Raw genomic sequence first — 19,681 nt, 5'->3', positions numbered from 1 at the left:
TATTGAGAGGAGGAATCTGTCCTGGTGTTAGGGTTTCGAAGAACAAATAAGTGAAAGTGGCCGAAAATTGTCCCCACCCCCAACTTCCTTAAGCGAAGCATCTTTAGACTAGGAAAGCAGCGGGAGCGGGCAGGCGGTGGAAGCCCATATCCGAAAACGTGGGTGTCGCAAGGGAATCGGGAACCCCAGAGGAAGACGGAACCTGGAGGCTGAGGGGCCCTCCTTGGGGTGGGGTCTCTTCCGGGGAAAGCAACCCCGGACCCCACCCCTGGCCTGATCCTGGGCGCGGGATGACAGCTCTTTACATTCCTCTACATCTGAATAAAAACAATATGAAAAGACAAGTTTGAAAAACAGTAGAACACCAACAGATGCACAATATTTAAACGGAAAACTTGCCTCTACTGGAAACACTGTAAAGTTTTCCTCTAGGTGGGGCAGGGAGTGAAGGAAGTGAGTTGAACTCTTAAGAGTGGAAGGGGATGCTATAAGAAATTATGTCATCGTGGCAGTTCTTGTACTAACAGCTCTTTCTCTGGGAGAGCTGAGTGGCGGACTGACCATAAATATATTCTAGAGCAACTGCTTCTGCACGTGGAAACGCATTCCAAACTGCAATTCCTTCCTATGGCTCTAGCCATGGGCATGTTAATAGAATGATGAAAGATAGAAAACAAAGTACAAGAATCCATTCCAGGGGGATAAGGAAAATAGAGATAGGTCAAGGTTAATATCTAGAATCTGTATAGTGTGGTTAAAAGAGGGAAGTATATCAAGTGTTAGAAAAAAATACTAGTAGATTTTGTTAAATTTTTGACATAAGAATAGAAATGTTAAATTAAGGCAACTCCCCCACATAAAAACAGGAAACGGTTTAAGAGGGAGAATCAGGGACTTCCCTGGTGGCACAGTAGTTAAGAATCTGCCTGCCAGTGCAGGGAGACACGGGCTTGAGCTCTGGTCCTGGAAGATCCCACATGTGGTGGAGAAACTAAGCCCAGGTGCCACAACTACTGAGCCTGTGCTCTAGACAGCCCAAGAGCCACAGCTATTGAAGCCAGCATGCCTAGAGCCCAAGCTCCGCAACAAGAGAAGCCACCACAATGAGAAGCCCCCACACTGCAGCAAAGAGTAGGCCGCTCTCTGCAACTAGAGAAAGCCCACGCGCAGCAACGAAGACCCAACACAGCCAAAAAAATAAAAAATGAGGGAGAATCCCTTCATTGTGTGAGCTGGGGATGGATGTGGAAGGGCAAACACAATAAGAGACTAAGGAAGCAGGGTATTATTGGCACTTAGGATACTGGAGACAATTATATATGAGTGTGTGTCTCTGTACAAGCATACATTTCCAATTCAGTTCATATAATTCTGTAGAGAACTTGGATTTAAACAAACTAAGGTGTAAACAGTGGTGAGGAGGTAGGAAAAAAGTCCACATACCCAGCCAAAAGTATGTGCACATCTTTTATATTAAGTTTTTTCTCTTCTACTTCCATGTGTATGCAGGGATGTGAAAAATAAGAAAATGTAAAGATGGCAAAATTATTTTACCATGAATGCGTAATTCTGTCTGCATAAAAAAAAGTGTTGAAATTACAGAATCATGAAATTTGTGTTGAAAGTATCTGTCAAATCCAATTCTATGTGATACTATAGTTCTGTTTAAAACCAAGATGATTTGGGTCAAAGATAATGACCTGTTTTCCTAACTTTATGTACTTAATTAATTTAGCCTTTATTATTGCAAATACCAGAAGAATGAATTAAAGAGGATGAAGGTTGGTATTCTGACATTCTTATACACATATGCAGTATACACACATTGGGTTTCTTTTCCCTAGCATATTTGGCCAGAAGGGAAAAAAAAAATACACGTGCACCCCCAAAGCAAATAATATACCTAATCCAATGTAAGTATACAGCTAAATTTACACCTAGAGCTTTTAAGTTGTTAATGTAAATGTTACTTACCCAGAAATTTTTGCCAGATGTTCTTATACTTCACCAGTTGTGATACTCTTTTTGAAAAATTAGTGTTATTGATAGGAAAACTTTTACTGTATTAAGAGTATTACCTGTCCCATAGCCTGATTTCTCTAAGGTAAAGACTGTCTTCAATATCTAGGTACACGGAAAGTTCTTAAGCCTTTGGCTGAGTGATGCCAAAGATTGCATGGATGATTTAACACTAATATAATTTGGGGGGTGGGGGGATGAAGTCTATTTTCAGAAGTAAAAGCTGTGTTGAAAGATTAGAACTGACTAGCTGTGTTGAAAGATTAGAACTGACTAGAAGTGAAACAGAGCTTTAAATAAGTTAAAAAATATAATCTTGATTTTTCCTAGGGCCTGAAGTGAATAGGTGCTATTAGGTTTTCAGTGGGGTTTTTTTTCCTTGCGTCATATTTTGGCAATGATGTGCAACAAAGGGGAATTTCCCTGTTTAAGTATGAGAAAAGCTTGTAAAAGCCTTACTACATATGCAGACAGCTGTTAACAACATGTTTTTATTTGAGTGAGGGGCTATCTAGAAATTAGGGGAAAATGACATTTCATAACTTTGTTTTGTTGCAATCAATGCAGTTTTGGGTCCTTCTAGCTTAAATATCTTGCTCACATCCTCAGATGTGTCTCTTCTTTTCCAAGCTCCTGCATAGTCACTTTCATTCAAGTCTCCTGTGCCCACTACCACATACCCTCCGGGTCCCCCAGCTCTGAACTTCTGGCTCCTCCTTCTCTCAAATCCAGTCCTCCTCTCCTACAGCAAAACCTTGATTATAGCATAACCATATTTAAAAACCCAAAGTGGCACAAATTAGTTTCAATACAATACCATGACACTTAAGGGCCCCACTTAGCTTTTCATATCTCATACTTCCCCTCCCAGCACATGTGGACAACTTACAATGCCCCATCCATCCTGGACGCCTTAACTCTACTTAACGGTCCCCTCTTTTCCTCCTGTGGAATCATCCCAAAATGATGCCATGACACGCCATACACATTTATTCATCTTTCCTTCCCTCACCAAAAAAATCATCTTTCCTTTCTTTGAGCTTCTTTTGGTATAATGGAAAGAGTGCCTCAGCCACTGACCAGATGGTTTTTTCATTCTTTTTCTGATTCTCAATTTTTCTACCTATTTAAGTAAAATTTCCCTCACATTGAAGGATTAACATTTATTGGATGCTTACTTGGACAAATGTGAGATATATTTAGCCTGAGCAGGCATCCAGCAAATGTTAATTCCCTCACTTATTCTTAAGATATTTACACCCCTCTGCTTTCATTAAATAGCGTTGGCTGCCCTATCACATGCAACCCTTTGAGAACTGAACCATTTATTTAGCCTTTCTTTCACACTATTTTGCACATAGTAGGTAATCAATGAGTTCTAGATGAATCTATTAAACAATTATTAAAATTAGAATGACATCATTAAAACACAATATAGAAGAAAACCTGAGTTTCCATTTGTGTGCATATATTGAAAATAACATTCCAGCATGTGTTGATAAATACCTTTTGGACATTAATTCTGGCAACAGTCTTCAAGCAACTTTCTTCTAACTTAGAAGTTTTTACATAAAGGAATATATTAGATTTGAAGCATTTTTATCTAATTTCATTGTCCCTATCATATGTAATCATTTAAAATTTATCCAATTATACTATTTCTTGTTTTATTAGAATTAGATAGAATTATACTGTATTAAATAAAAATCTAGTTCTTCAATACTCAGAAAATTCACACCAAATTTGTTTTTTAAAATGGCACTTTGGGGGCTTCCCTGGTGGCACAGTGGTTAAGAATCCGCCTGCCAATGCAGGGGACACAAGTTCAAGCCCTGGGCAGGGAAGATCCCACATGCCTCGAAGCAACTAAGCCTGTGCTCCACAACCACTGAGCCTGTGCTCTAGAGCCCATGAGCCACAACTATTGAGCCCACACCACAACTACTGAAGCCCATGTGCCTAGAGCCCATGCACCACAACAAGAGAAAGCCTGTGCACAGCAACCACTAGAGAAAGCCCGCGCACAGCAACAAAGACCCAACACAGCCAAAAATAAAGTAAATAAATAAATAATAAAAAATAAGTCTTTAAAAAAAATGGCACTTTGCAAGTGTTTAGGTTTCTAACATTGGAGCTATAATTTTCTGATAATCTACAATTTTAATTATAACAAATTGAGACATATCAGATTTGAACTATAGCTATCTTTGCCTTTTACAATTTTACAAATGAAAATTATACCCTCATGAAAACAATTTAGCTGAGCTAAAGTATAGGTAGTTTACAGAATACCACTTTAATTTCATGCTGAGTGCAAGGGACTAGCCTTAGTATTATAAGCATATGAAGATGAGCTTAGATAAAACTAATGACTAACAATAACACAAGGTACAATTAAAATACTCTGCGTAAAGTTATATCTGTTTGGAAACTGTGGAGAAGGATGTACTTAAAAGATGGAAAGGATATTTTTATGTCTTTATAACAAAGTGTGTCATGTATGTAAAATAGTATATATCATGTACATGTGGCCTCTCCCTCGCTTAAGAAATAAGTTGTTTCCAGTATTTTCTAAGCCACCCCCTGTGGTCATCCCAGTTGCATCCCTCTCCTGTACCTACAGGGGTAACTACTTTCCAACCTGGGGTTTATCATTTCATTGTAATTTTTTATTGTTAATATTTTTGATCTTGACATAAAGTCTTCAAATTCTTATTTTTCCTAATAGTGAATTGCTGTTATCTAAGTTACTGTCCCCACCACATTCGAATTTTTCCAAATGTTTGCGATTGTACTTACACTAGAGTAAACATCTTAGCTTCTTTCTTTTAAAAAATATCTTTTAGATAGTTTCCCCTAGTTTCAGTAGTGTTACTGAAACAAAGATTATGAATTTGTTTTTATTACTCTATAAACATATTGCTGGATTCTTTTTTCAAAAGTATTTTACCAGTTTACCACGATACCATCATATGTAATGGTGCTATTTTCCCTGTGTTCTTGCTAAAGTTGGGTGGTGTTTTGAAATTTAAAAACAAAACAAACAAAAAACCTTTAGTTGATAAACAAGAATGTCTTGAATTTTAATTGTTTGAGTAGTAGAGACTGAACTCTACTCTAGGAATACAAATGTGACATTGGTGGGTAGGATGCTTGGGCTCAGTCAAACTGTATTGCCACAGCCTGGCCCAGAGGATGGGAGTCTGGCTACAGTAGAAAATGGATGTTGGAACAGCTGTGAAAGACATTACAAATTCAGACTCTGAAATTCAACAACTTGTTAAGCATTTAGGGGAAGGGGTACATGGGAAAGAAAACAGGAAGCTTTGTCTCAATTTTCAAGTCCTGGTAATAAGAGGAAAAAAGGGTCTTATCAGTATGGAATTCATACTTGTTTTTACTTTCAATAAATTTGTAAGGCATCTAAATAGATATTTAGTTCTACCACATTGGAAGCTAAAATAACCAATTAGATAGATAGAGAAGAAGAAAGAGAAAGAAAGAATTAAAACCTAGCTAGAAACTTGGGAATAAAATAACATGAAATGAAAATAGGGGGAGCGAGAGGGAAGGAGGAGGAAAGGGAGGGAGAAGCCTCATTGGACTGATTAGTATTGCTTTGCTGTCATCTGCAAACAACAGAAAACCCAACTAATGTCTGCTTAAGACACATACCCTTCCCCCTCATGCCCTTGCAATGAAGCAAGAAGTCCAAAGGTACACAGCCAAAGTTCAAGGCTGTGCAACGGCTCTCTGGTGCCCAAGGGCCCCAAGTTCATTTTTCTGCTTGCCTTCTTAAAGTGTAACTCTTTTTTCCCCCACAGCAGGAAGAGGGCAAAGGCTAAAGATAAGGGCCAAATCTATTCCTTTTAGAAATTTTTCCGAAAGCCTTGCCCATATCATCTGCCTATGTCTCAACGGCCAAGATTGGGTCATATGGCTTCCCAGAGATCCATCACAGGAAAGTGGACACGGAGAACATCTTAGGTGGAATTTGGGACAGCCAACTGACAGTGTCTACCTTTTGACTTCGAGGGTGAGTCAAAAATTATCCACGTTCTGGTTGTAGAATTTATTTTAATTAACTTTTAGAAAAGACAAATACATCATTTTTCGACATAATCTCCTTGCTTTTCAATACACTTTGTCCATCTGTCAACAAGCTTTCGTATTCCCTCATTAAAAAATGTTCTAGGCTGAACTGCGAGCCATGAAAGCACCGCTATCTTCACTTCTTCATCAGAAGTGAATCCGGCTCCTTCTTGATGACTAACACTTGTGCGACCTTCCTTGAACTTCTCTATCTGTTCATACACACGTCTTGTCATGTCATACACACATGACAAAACACTTTCTGCATACTGCACACAAAGTCTTCGTTAAAATGGCACCAGGCATACCCTCAGACCACAAAAATGAATCACTGCACGCTGCTCTTCTTTCGTGCAAATCACAAGTGGGGCATCCATTTTTGCGCACACCGCAGTTACAAATGAACTGATGTAACACGTTCACACCTGCACAGCAGTGACTGGGGAGACAGTAGCCTTGAACGGAAAGCGCTGATAAGACAATGCAGCCAACAGAAGTTTTAATATAACCACAGTGCGGATAATTTTTGACTCACCCTCATATATAATTTTGCACAATGTTTTAGTCTTAAATTGCAAACCATTATATTACTGAGACTCTCTATTGAGTTCTAGCTGCCTGACAGCTAAAAAAAGAAAAACGTAGGTTGACAAGTTATTGATGTACACAGTCACTGTAAGGACACCATTTCATAAACGACAGGAAAAAAAAAAAAAGACTCCGTGATACCTTCTAACATATACTTTTCCCCACAATGTGATTTAAAAGAAATCATTAAAGTACACAAACCATAATGTAGTCGATTTAAGATTAATCCATGTGTGATTTACCTAAGGCAAATGTGAATCCCACTTTAGCTTCACCCAGTAGCATAGCCTGGTTGTTGCTCATCTTTTTACTCTATCGATTTACATGTCTTTGAGAAATGAACGTTAATTTTTAAAAGTTGGATAAGTAAGTCATTATCAGAAAAGTAAATATAAGCTGCATTCGTATTTCGTACTCAAATACTAGTGAATCAGCAGTGTAAGAGCTGGTACCTGTTAACCAAAAAGTCCTGAACTGATTACGGGTTTTCATCACTTAAGTGACCTTTGACAGCTTGCTTCATTTTTCTTGGTTTCAGTTTTCCTCCCTGTACAACTGGGATGGCACTTTCTTTGCAAAGAGGTGGAGAACAAATGAGGTCTTATATACCTTCTCCTACCAGACTGTAAGCTCTTAGAGACTTGGCAAGAATTGCGTGTGACCGGCTTCTTAGTTATCCCACCAATGCCTCACTCAGTACCTAACACACAAGTCCTCAAAACTTTTCCATTGAAAATGAAAGTAACTTCCAAATTGCCTAGCACGTTGTGGGTGCCCTATGAGTATTTCTTTTCCTTTTGTACTAGCTAAAACCATTAACTTCTTTAATACAAATAACTTATTGTTTGTTTACTATTAAAATACACCTAAATCTAGTCACCTACTAGAACAATAAAGCTGTTTGTCAAGAAAAATAATCTAAAGGACTATAAGCGATTTCTATATGTTAGTTCAATAAAATGTTTGAACCCAATTAATTCAATTACTAAAGACTGGTATTTTCCTAGATTTGGATTTAGATCTGTTTTAATTGGGCCATCTTTCAAATTAGTCACATAGAAAGTTAAAATAATTTAAACTGTATCTGTGATAATTTTATTATTTTTATAAAATTAATTGATTTGTGTATTTTTGGCTGCATTGGGTCTTCATTGCTGTGTGTGGGCTTTCTCCAGTTGTGGCAAGCGGGGCTACTCGTTGTTGCAGTGCTTGGGATTCTCGTTGTGGGGGCTTCTTTTGTTGCAGAGTAGGGACCTAGGCACATGGACTTCAGTAGTTGTACCACACGGGCTCAGTAGTTGTGGCGCATGCTCCACAGCATGTGGGATCTTCCCAGACCAGGAATTGAACCCACGTCCCTTGCATTGGCAGACGGGTTCTTAACCACTGCACCACCAGGGAAGCCCCCAACAATTTTATTCTTAAGACACTCTTAAAGAACTTTTCTTTCCTTCTTTCCTTTCTCCCTTCCTTCTTTCCTTCTCCTCCCTCTCCCCATCCCTCTCTCCCTCTCCCTGCCCCCACCCCTTCCTCCTTCTTTCTCTCTTTTTAAGACAGGGACAAGCTATGGATAATTGATCCATGAAGACCTAGGTCTTCCGGTTCTTTATTTTTATCCAGTTTACAAATTAGTTTTATGAACGTTTTATGCAAAATTCAAATACAATTTCATTCTTAACTCCAGATAAAAATGGCCATGGCCAATAAAGGAACGTCTGCAGAACAAACAAACACCTTCCTCAAAACAACCCTAAGTGCTGCATCCTCTTTTTCAACCTGACGTTTATTAAGCCTTTACTATGTGCCAACACTGCTCAAAGCATTTTGCATATAATTTATTCAATCCTACCATGAATTCTATGAACCTCTACTACTGTTTTCACCTCCTCAGGGCAAGCATCACCAACTCTTGCCACTAAGTTGCAAGCCCCACAAGCCCTCTGCTCCTCCTTTCCTTTTGTCTTTCTCTATAAGGCACTTATCACCATCTAATATATTACATATTTTGCTTTATTTTTGTTGCTTACTGTCTCTCTGCCCCCCTGCAGGCCACTTCCACTAGAGGAAGAATTCCACAAGAGCAGAGGATTTTTCCTGCATATTCACTGTTGCAGCCCATTGTGTTAGAAAAGTGCCTGGCACATAGTAGGCACTCAACAAGTATTTGGGAATGCACACAATTCCCACTGCATAGATGAGAACTCTGAGGCATCTGATTCTTTAGTATCACTTTATCTTTAAAACTATAAGAATATTGTATACTTTGTCATTAATTGTTATGATATAAATCCTTTCCACATATCTCGTTGGCATGAAAGAACTTGATAACCTCGGCAGACCCAGCAGATGCATATTGGCCTCAGGAACTCAACTGGTTATCACAAGATCATGAGAGAGAAAGTTTCTTCGGAAATGAGAATGAAACTAGGACAGAGAAAATCGAATACGTGGCCATTAGCTACTGCTACTATACCTGCATATTTGTACACTATTTGTAGTTAAACTACACCCTGATTTTTAAATTAATGGTGTCATGCCTTCATCTTTCTTTTACGCCAATCGCTGCATATTTGTAGTATATGAGGAATTCCTTAGTCTCAGGAACTAAGCAGTGTAACATAGGGAAATGAATGCATGGTTGAACACTGTATTTTAACTCACCGAGAGAGAAAAATTAGACAGAATCATAATATTTTCATTCTCACATTATGCCTGGTACTTTTATGCCTAAGTATTAAGATGATAGGTGCTATAGAAAGGGTAAATAAATTCAACAGAGGAAGTCTGTTCAGTTAGTTTAGAGCTGTTGTATTGAAATACTGTCTTGTTTACAATTTTCAACTCCACAAATCCTCATCAATTATTAAATATTTTTTCTCATTGAATTAAGCAGAGTGACTGTGTTTTCTCAGGAAAAGCATCAGGTAAAACATAAGGCTTACTCTTAACATATCACAACGTTCCCATATGAGTGAAATTCTATAGCTTTATTACACTACCCACCCCACCCCCACACTAACAGAAAGTATACATTCTATTTGTCACATTAAAGGAAAAAAGAATTTAAATTCCATTATTCATTTCTTTGAAGCTGGAAGCAGTTCTTTCCTATTGCACTGACAAAATAAACAAAACGCTTTGTAGAATTTAACCACTGTGTATCAGGCATCGTGTTTGGTACTGTCCTGGCTGATTCCAGGGAGGTTACAGTGAAGACAAGTGTAGACAAAAGTCAGAGAGAGAATGGGACTGTCACATCTTACAGTGCAAAATGCTATGTGGTTCTCCCATCAAACACTTGATTATTTTTTTCATTGGGATGATTATACCACATACCATTTATCCATTTATCAAAATTACTCATCAAAAAATTTGGTTGAATAGTATTGTATAATGATATAATTTGCTGTTAGCATGCTTCTTTGTTTCATTTTGAGTTACGTTCATTGTTTATATGGCTTTTGGCCTGCTAGAACTGTTATCCACATGCATGAGTTCCCTGGGCAGCCGCCTAGACAAGAAACATATGGCTGGGTCTGCTGCGAGAATCTAGACACACACCATTCGTAATTCTCTTTGTGTGTGTGTGTATTGACTTGTGTCCACTCATGCACATCTGCACTGGGGACCTGTATCTCTCACAATCATGTGCTAATAAAAATATTTATATAATTTCACCCAAACAAGGCTTATAAATACCACTTTTATTTAGTAACATGGAATCAAGCAGCAAAGAAATATTTTGCCAGTTTATCTAGAAGCATCAGAGTTAGAAAGGAGATATGTAATCCTCCACGAGTCCTAGATTTCAAGTTTTTAGCTCCTGCTTCTGAGCCTGGTCTTGGGTCAGGTTCCATTGTTAACAGGAAACATACTCAAACACATTTTAAACCTATATGCAAAACAGAGTGTATTTTTCAGTCTTGGTATCACAAAGTCTAAGAATTATCTTCTTACAACAAGCAAGCAAACTTAATTCTTTGAAATTTCAAAGCTAAAGGAAGGTTTTATTTTTCACTGGAACATGTTTTTAAAAATTGCTGTAATTATCTTGGAATTTTGTCAAAGTAGAAATCGTTGAAAATTGGTAGGTCCACATCTTAAAGGGAGCATAAAGCAGGTACTTAAAGGACACTAATAACTAACAAAGCACATCTAAGTTAAAGGGGGGAAAGGTTTAAATGGTCAGAGACCTTTGAATAAAGGAGAACATTAAACAGACATCTTAACCATAGAGTTATAAATGTCAGAAATACAGACTCTCCCTCTGCTCTATGAGTGGACGGATTGTGACTTGTTGACCTTCAGTAAGTCAGTTAACCCTTCGTAATCTTTATTTTCCCATTAGGAACAATATCTGCTTGTAAAGGAAATGCTAGACCACAAATCTAAAATAATATTATTATCCCCAACAGAAAAGCCATTCCTTTCTGCAATAATGCAGTAGAAGTTCAATAAACCTCTGATGTAGACTTTTGTCAAAATACTGAAGAGAAAACAGATTAGGAAGAAGCAGTGGGTTGGTTTCATACTTTCAAGAACCAAATCAATCTGTTATATGTTTTCTTGTAAAAACATTCTTAATTTAATTCCCTTTGCCACACAATACAGAACTAATGCTGCTTTACAGTTTCAAAGGACTTTTAATTTAGAAGAGTGCTTCCTATCAGTTATTGCTTGTTACAATATACATATAAAAAAATCAATGTGCTAAGGGTCTGACGTGTTCTTCCTCACTTAATCCTCATAATAGCCAGTGAGGTAGGTGATATTGTCTTCTCTGTTTTGCAGAGAAGAAAACTGAGATCCATGGATATTAACTTGTTTCCAAGGTGACACAGATAGTAGGAGGTGGAAATAAGATTTGTCCCTGGGTTGACAGATGTCTGATGAGTTCTCTTAATCACTGTGTATTCGGTACCCACAACTGGTGGAGGAAACTTGCTAGTGAATATTTAGATACTTAAATGCTGAGTACCCGCCAAGATCGCCCAGTCTGTGCACTTCAGGTCTGAGTTCCTGGATCCCAGCACACTGTTCTTCCCATTAGACCTTGAAGGCTTTCTATACCCCCGATAGGGTTCATGAATGAGGAACTTCAGAAAAAATAAATGAGCTCTTCCTTACTTGTTTACCTAGAGTCTCTTAAGTTTTGCATCTAGTTCAGATGTTGTCCCTTATAGGTGGCATTGTGGTGACTGCAAGAGCCTCTCTCGGGGAACTAATGAACACCTCTGGTGATGCTGTGGTGTGGCAGTGATTTTCCAAACTGGAGTCCATGGAACGCTGTTCTGGAGGATACTAATAGGTGATGCTACACAAACAGTTCTGTGCTCTCAAACATTTGGGAAAATTTTGATGATAAGCGTTAAATATCTTTCTTTGAAGAGGATGCTGTAGTTGCTGTTAAACTTGTAATTGGCACTGTGACTCTGGAAGACAGGGCCAACAGAGCATACAGTAGTTCTCCAACATATTCAAACACGTGGTTTTCAAACATATTTTTAATACTCTGAGAATATTTTCCCAAGGAACCTGAGGTCCAAAACGCTCCTCTGGGATGTAAGTACTGTCCAACTATCCTAGGGCATTTCCTGGCCCATTGACTGTTTATACTTCCTGTCTCCCATCACTCTTCTTCCATCCGCACTCTCTACTGATAGTCTTGCTTCTTATTTCCCTGAGAAAACAGAAACCATGGTACTTGTATCTAAAGCCAATTCCTCCACCTTTAGCATGAAATTGCTTATCCTCTCACCCACTCATGTATATTGCTCCATAATTGTTGCCTCACGTCTGCATCACCAGTTTTTCCTTCTCCACTGAATCAATTTCTTTAGCACACAACATCCTGTAATTTACCAAGTCTTAGAAAATAAATTTTAAAACCATTCCCCTGACCACCACAGTCTCCTCCAGCTCCCATCCGTTTCTCTATTCTTTGTCATAACAAAAGCCTGCCAAGAAGTGCTCTATTTTTTTCTGTACTCAATCTCTCTTCTCCCATCCTCTCTTGAAAACAATTCCATAAGACTTTCATCCCCACCACTCTACCAAAATTGTGTTTGTTAAGGTCAACAAAAATTAAATCTGATGTTTCAATGTGGTAGTAAATGCTCAATCTGCATCATCTTGACCTATCAGCAACACGTGGCACAGAGAGATCAAGAAGATGAAGTTTAACACAAACACTAACCGATAGTTAAAGAGATAGTAAAACACCCTCTCCTCTGTAAAGCATTTTCTTCCCTTGCCTCCCAGAACACCACATTTTCTCATTCTTTTCTTGTTTTCCTGATCTTCTCAATGTTAGAGTGCCCACATTTCAAGGCTGGATCTCTCTCTCTCTCTCTTCTTTTTTTTTAATAGTTGTGGCTCACGGGCTCTAGAGTGCAGGCTCAGCAGTTGTGGCGCACGGGCTTTGTTGCTCTGCAACATGTGGGACCTTCCCAGACCAGGGCTCAAACCCGTGTCCCCTGTACTGGCAGGCGGATTCCCAACCACTGCGCCACCAGGGAAGTCCCAGTGTTGGATCTCTTAACTGTCTCTGCCCACTCCCTTGGTGACCTCATCCAGTCCTGATGGCTTTAAATGCCATCTCTATGCTGATTATTCTCAAATGTATATTTCAAGGAGCCCTTCACTCCAGATTTATATATTCTACTCTTTATTCTATTGCTACCCTCATGTGCATGATGGGCACCTAAAATTAACTTATCTAAAACTGAACTCCAGATCTTACCTGCCCCCACCCTAACCCTAACCATTCCTAGTCATCTTCTTCATCCTAGTAGATAGCAATTACTTCTCCTCCCGCATTGTGAGGGTAAAAACCTTAGTAGCATTCTTGATTCATCCGCTTATAGTTCATGTACGATTAGCCAGCAAGTCCTACTGATTTTTCTTTCAAACTCTATCCAGGATCTGGTATTCTTTTACCTATTGTATCGTTACTGCCCTTCACCTTTCACCAAGATTATTGCAGAAGCCTCTTAAATTGACTTTCTGCTTCCATCCTCCCCTCTTTACAGACACTTCTCAGAACACTAGCCAGAGGGAACCTCTTAAAATATGTCAGATTTTAACACTCCTTGGCTCAATGCCCTCACAATGGTGTCCTCTCTCACTATTTATAAGCAAAGTCCTCACACACCTTCCAAAGTGGTTATTATGTCAGGGCTTTACCTCTCCAAATCCCATCTCCCACTTTTCTCCTTCACACTTTTCCACCCACTCTGGCCTCCTGGTTATTCCTGGACACACCAGGTCACTCTGCCCCAGGGCTATGCACTTGCTACTCCCTCTGCCTGGTATCCTCTGCCCTGAGATCTGTGCCTTGTGAGGATTCGCACCTCTGGTGTCTGCTCACCCAGTCAAGGAGGACTTCCTGGACCACCTTTTGAAAAGTAGCAACTTCTCTATCCTGTCCCACCGCCCTTCTCTGCTTTACTTCTCTCCATATATCAACATCAACAGTAAACATAATTTATTTGTTTATTCTTTATTTTCTCTCTCCTCCCCACTAGGTTGTAATCTCAGAAAGGACAGATATTTGTGTCTATTTTGTTCACTAATATATTCAGATTACCTAGAAGAGTGCCTGGAATATAGTTGTCACTTAATAACTATCTACTGTATTCATTGTGGAAAGATCTAATGAATACCTCTCTAACATACGTTGAAGGAATTCTTCCCACCCAAATATCACCATCCATGAAAAGGGTACCCTCATACCAGGAGCATTAGTATTTTAAATAAGAGCGCTTTGTTTCCATGATTTAAAAGACAAAATTTCTGTTATCATTATTAATCAGTTGTAACGTAATTAAATAGTAGTGTTCCATCCCTGATAACTAATTTTAGGATTTACAATAGATGGTGAGTTTGGTTTTTTTCCACAATTAGTTCTATGAATATGAACTTGTTTAGGCAATTACAAGTATGGATAGAGAATTGGCTTTAGGGTCTGAGAGAAGACTGAAGATTAATAGTTCTAAAAAATAAGTCTTGAGAGCAAGAAAAAAAATGGCATTTGGGGGCATTTTCATATCATCGTTTACATTTAAAGTTGTAATTCCAACTAGATAGAATGTGATTAGGCATTTACAGTCAATAGACAAAACTGTACAAGCCCCTAACTAAGAAGAATCCCTAAACCTAGGAGAAAGTCAAAGGAACAGTAAGAAATTCTGACCAGGAAATGATCAAAACTTATAAATACATGATTCAGGAAGTACACTTGACAGAGGGAACCTACCTCCAGTGTGACCTGGAATCATTGCAGTCACAACATGAAGAATAAAGATAACTCTTTATATATGCTGATCAATGTAACCAACCAAAAATATGAGGAATTAAAAAATCTGTAATTAATTTGCAGTGTTTTAAAAATGCATGTTGAAAAGAAAAAGATGAGGTGAACAAAAACAAAGTAAAAAACTGGTGGCACTCTTAAAGAATAAGAAGAAGCAATTCATAATGGCAGCGTTTCATTTTTGGCAGTATTTTCCAAAAACCGGGTGGCTTGACTTTGGAATATAAATAGATGCCCTGGTACAGTCCTTTCATGGAGAGAAAAGCAGGCCACTGGGCTCCTATAATGTGGTGAAAATAGCCTGCAAGACCACCCGACACATTTAGTTTGATCCCAGATTTACCAAGCCATTTAAAAAATTTTGATTTCTTAATACAGGCTGGTTGGCAGGAATATTAAGCTAAGTTTCTTATTATTAATTATTTAAATGTCATCCTGGTACAAATAATTCATGCGTGACTTGGGGGCCAGATGAGCTTGTTTTCCTTTCCAGGCAAAATTATGAACTACGTAAAAATTTCTAGAATGCTCCCCTCTCAAATTTTAGTCTTTACCTTCAGCCTTTTACTTCACCCCCTTCACATAATTGTATTAGCACCCTAAGAACCAAAGATTTTATTTGCCAGTACCTTTGTGCCATCTGATAAACTACCAGGACATTTTAAAGATGTTTGCTTTTATGGAGGTCTCTTAAGACCTAAAAGTGGATAGAACCAAAGCATAAAGTTCAGATAAAAATGGAAAGATATAATAATATAATAATTAGTAGCTATCATTTATTAAATGCTTGCTACATACCTGTCACTCTTAACAAGTACATTGGGTTTCATTTTCATATAGTCACAAAATCTGGGTGTTAAATATAAAAATGTTTTGCTTTCCCCCATTGTAACTGAAACTAGTTCAACTTTAGGATTCCTGGTCTCTCTGACAGTGGAAACTTTTGTATTGCCAATTCAAGTGTATGCAGTAATTTCCTGAATTCAATGTGGTCAATTTAAAGTTTTAAATCAGTCAATTCATGATTCTCCCTCATTCTATTTGAAGACAGAGGTGGAACTAAGACCCGAGTCAGAAGGGGGTTAAGGAAGATGCTAGTAAAGATCCTGTCCTGGCCTAGGGATGCGGCATCTGATCCAGGTGTTATCCTCTGTGCTTGTTCAGTCCAGCAAGCTGTAAGCTGGTCCTGCCTGGACTTGAGTATCTGTACATCCGCTGTTGATCCACATTCCTTCAGTGGCCCCCAGCTGTCAAATCTTGCTTTCTTCATCTTCCTTGTTGCAAACATGAACTCTCCTTTGGTCCACCTGTTCTCTCAATGCAAGAACTCGGAGACCTTATTCAACCACTGTTAGTTAACAGCACTTGGTTTGTTGTTGGATTTGAACCTCTAGAAAATTTTCAGTGCTGTGAGCTTTACCTGGCGAAGCCAAGCTATTGCCCTTCCAGGATCCCCCTGAACCTATTGCCCCCCCATCTTGGGTTTCTTGACATCACTGACCTTCATGAATGTACCCTCTTGCTTGCCTACTTGGGATTTTTTAAACTTCTACCACCAAATGAAATGGTGACTTTTTTGTTCTCAATTGTATCTGGTCCCCTCCTAAAGCAATGAATACTATTTATTCAGTAAATAAAGAGACTATTGAGAACTTAAGACTGACTGTAGTAAACATAGATTGCATTAATTAAATTTTCAAAAATATTACCTTCTTTCTTTATCCCCTTAATAAATATTTGCATTCCTACTAAGGGAAATATTTTGCTAAGAGTATCATAGCTAAGTCCCTGTTCAAATCTTGTTTACCCGTAATCTATCCCCCAGAGTCTCTGAGATTATGGAGTTACATGTGGATCATGGGTGGAGTTGTCACTTGTTTCCACTGTAGGATCATCACTGCTTTCCCAAGGATTTCTCTTTGCTCACTTTCCCCTCCAAGGTAGTCTCTGCTACAAAAGTGGCTATCATGATGCTGAGATAACTAAGGTGTCTTTGCTTAGAGTTATAGGAAATGATGTATAGGACCCCAGTCTAAATCTCCTGGGATGTCCGCTGGTTCCCAGGAGTAGCAACTCTCCCATCACTGTGTCCAGGCAATCTGGCTAAAAGGATGGTAGACACTGAATAGTTAATCTTTGGCTCTTGCAATATCATGGTGTCTCCACCCTCCAAGGTTTCAAGGACCCCCTCTCTAGTTTATTGAGCTTCCACATCACTAGCTATGAGTTCTTCTCACAGCTTGAACAGGGGATCTTTTTTCTTCTTCCAAAGTCAAACTCTTCAGATATCTGCCATCACTACATTTATGGCCTGAGCTGGTACCCCTAGAATCGGCCTTCCTTCTATGAATAGAACATTTATTCTTTTGGCATTTCAGAGTCACAGTTAATATCACAGTTTGGGGTTCCAAACTTTGGCTTTCTGCACACAGTTCTCTCACAGCATCATGGTTCTGACTTGTTTCAGTTCTTGTCTAAGGTCTGAATTAGTTCATGGTGCAAGTATGCCTTATATGAACGTGCCTTGGAATTTCAGGCAAGCCTCCACATGTAGCAGATTTAAAATTTTACACTCACTAACTTATGGGTACAAGACTCTGAGAGTATTTATTTTTCTACAAGAGAAATTAATTCAGTTCTAAAGCTCCCTTTTTAAAGATTGTGGAGGGATAATCTGAGCAATTCAAGATGACTCAGTCATTACAGATTTTGTGTGGTCAAATCAAGTTAAATATTCTGTCACTTGAATATTCCCTTCCTCTCCTTTCTTTTCTGGGATAATCTGCACTGGGAGGAATGCTGTTGCTTTTGCATCATCTTGGCATTGGGGAGAGGTGTTTGGTCCAAGCGATGTCTTCTGAACTTCCTGGCCTCCAAGGAGATGTAGCTCACCTGAGTGATCACTGGTGTCGTGTCCTCGCATCTATAACTGATACCTATGGTTTCCTCCATGGTCTCTAGCCTCAGAGTCTATGCATTCTTGCTTCTTTCTTGATTGTGCCATTTCTGTGCCTATGGGAACTGTCTGCAGAGACAACTTCTTCAGCTCCTCTTTCCCAATCTTCAGGTGCTATGTTGGAGACTTTCTCCAAAACACACCTTCCCAAGCTATATATTAGGAAGCTAAACCATCGTCCTTCTGCTCTGAGAATCTCCCCCAAATATAGAGCTTATGCTGCTTTCTCTATTCAAAAGTCAGATTTGAAATTGAGACAGAGTCCTGTGCACTTCACAGAGGCTTCTGTATGATCTAGTCATGTTTCCTCCAAACCATTTCATTCCAGCCATCTGCTTTTTCTCTTATCACATTTGGGATGAGGGAACCTGCTCTGTAATTATCACATGGGTTTTCTACAGTATAGTTTATGGTATAAAGTCTATGCTCTGAGTGAGCCAAGCTCTGGATTTTTGGAACCCACAAATCCTTTTCTTTTTCATTAAGTCCAGTTCTGGCAAACCAAAAGTGCTTTGAAATATTTGACACAAAAACAGTTGCATAAGTCAGCTTTTTGCCCCTTCTCCTAGGAAAAAGGCAAAAGCTTGAGGCATTAAAAATGGACCTTGCAAACTTAATTTTTCACGAAATTACACATATAATCCACTAAAATCTGCTGGCTTCAAAATCATGTAAGAATGACCAAAAGTCACAGGAGAAGGTGAAGAGAAGAAGCTCAGAAAATTCCAGAGCATGGATTGAGTCACCTCCTGCAGATGAGGGGCTCTCCCTAAAGTGCAAACACTACTTCACTTATTTAGAAGAAAGGGTCAGGAGCTGGGGTGAGAGCTGTAGGAGGGGACCTTCAGATCCTTTTGGTTCAGATAAACAGAAAATGTAGAGTTAAACAAAGAGCCACACAGATGAGCCCTAATTGTAGAAATTAACTTCCCTCTGTGCTAGAACAGGGGGAGAAATGTGCCTCCTGGGAAGATCCCCCAGGGTAGCCTTTCAGACTCCATGACCTCTAGCAAAAGCCCAAGTGCTACAGCATCATGAAAAGATACTCTAAGAAAGAAAAATATGTAAAAAAAAGAGCAAATGTTCCCAGCAGATAAAGAGCAGGCATCAAACTGTCATACTTTGAATATGTCTACAATATTCCCAGAGGGAAGTGTAAGTCAAAGATTAAATATCCAGCCAAATTATCCTTCGGATATAAAGACTAAAGTCTGTCCAGGCTGTTTTGAACATGAGGAATACAAGGCATTAACTCTTCTTGATGAAATTCCTGGAGATGACTTTGGAAACTTAGGCTGATGGAATGGCAGGAAGTGTTGAATTGGTTTAACTACAGGCAAAGATTAAAGCAAATGTGACAGAACATGGTGATAGAACAGACATATGCATTATATGCCCTAACAGTTTAGAAAGTATTTAACTAATAAAAATTTGGAGAGGAAAAGGTAAAATGGGCTTTAAAGTAAGTTTGCTGATTGCTTCATCTATAATAGTTGAGAGTTAGGAGATACTTTTTCAAGTTGACAGATCAAGTGATAGAAATATTACCACATGTAACCATACTATTAAACACTAAAAAAGATAACAGAGACAGAGAGGGAGAGGAGAGAGGAAACAGGAAACATGCTAATTTTATCATTGCTCATAATAGAAAGTTAATAGATACTATCTAAAGAAATGGAAAACTAAGGATATTATATTGTTATAATTAT

Source organism: Hippopotamus amphibius, chromosome 14 (genome assembly GCF_030028045.1).
Source record: "Hippopotamus amphibius kiboko isolate mHipAmp2 chromosome 14, mHipAmp2.hap2, whole genome shotgun sequence".
Lineage (NCBI taxonomy): Eukaryota > Metazoa > Chordata > Mammalia > Artiodactyla > Hippopotamidae > Hippopotamus > Hippopotamus amphibius.
The sequence above is the reverse complement of the archived record's forward strand: the minus strand, read 5'-3'. Positions refer to the sequence as shown.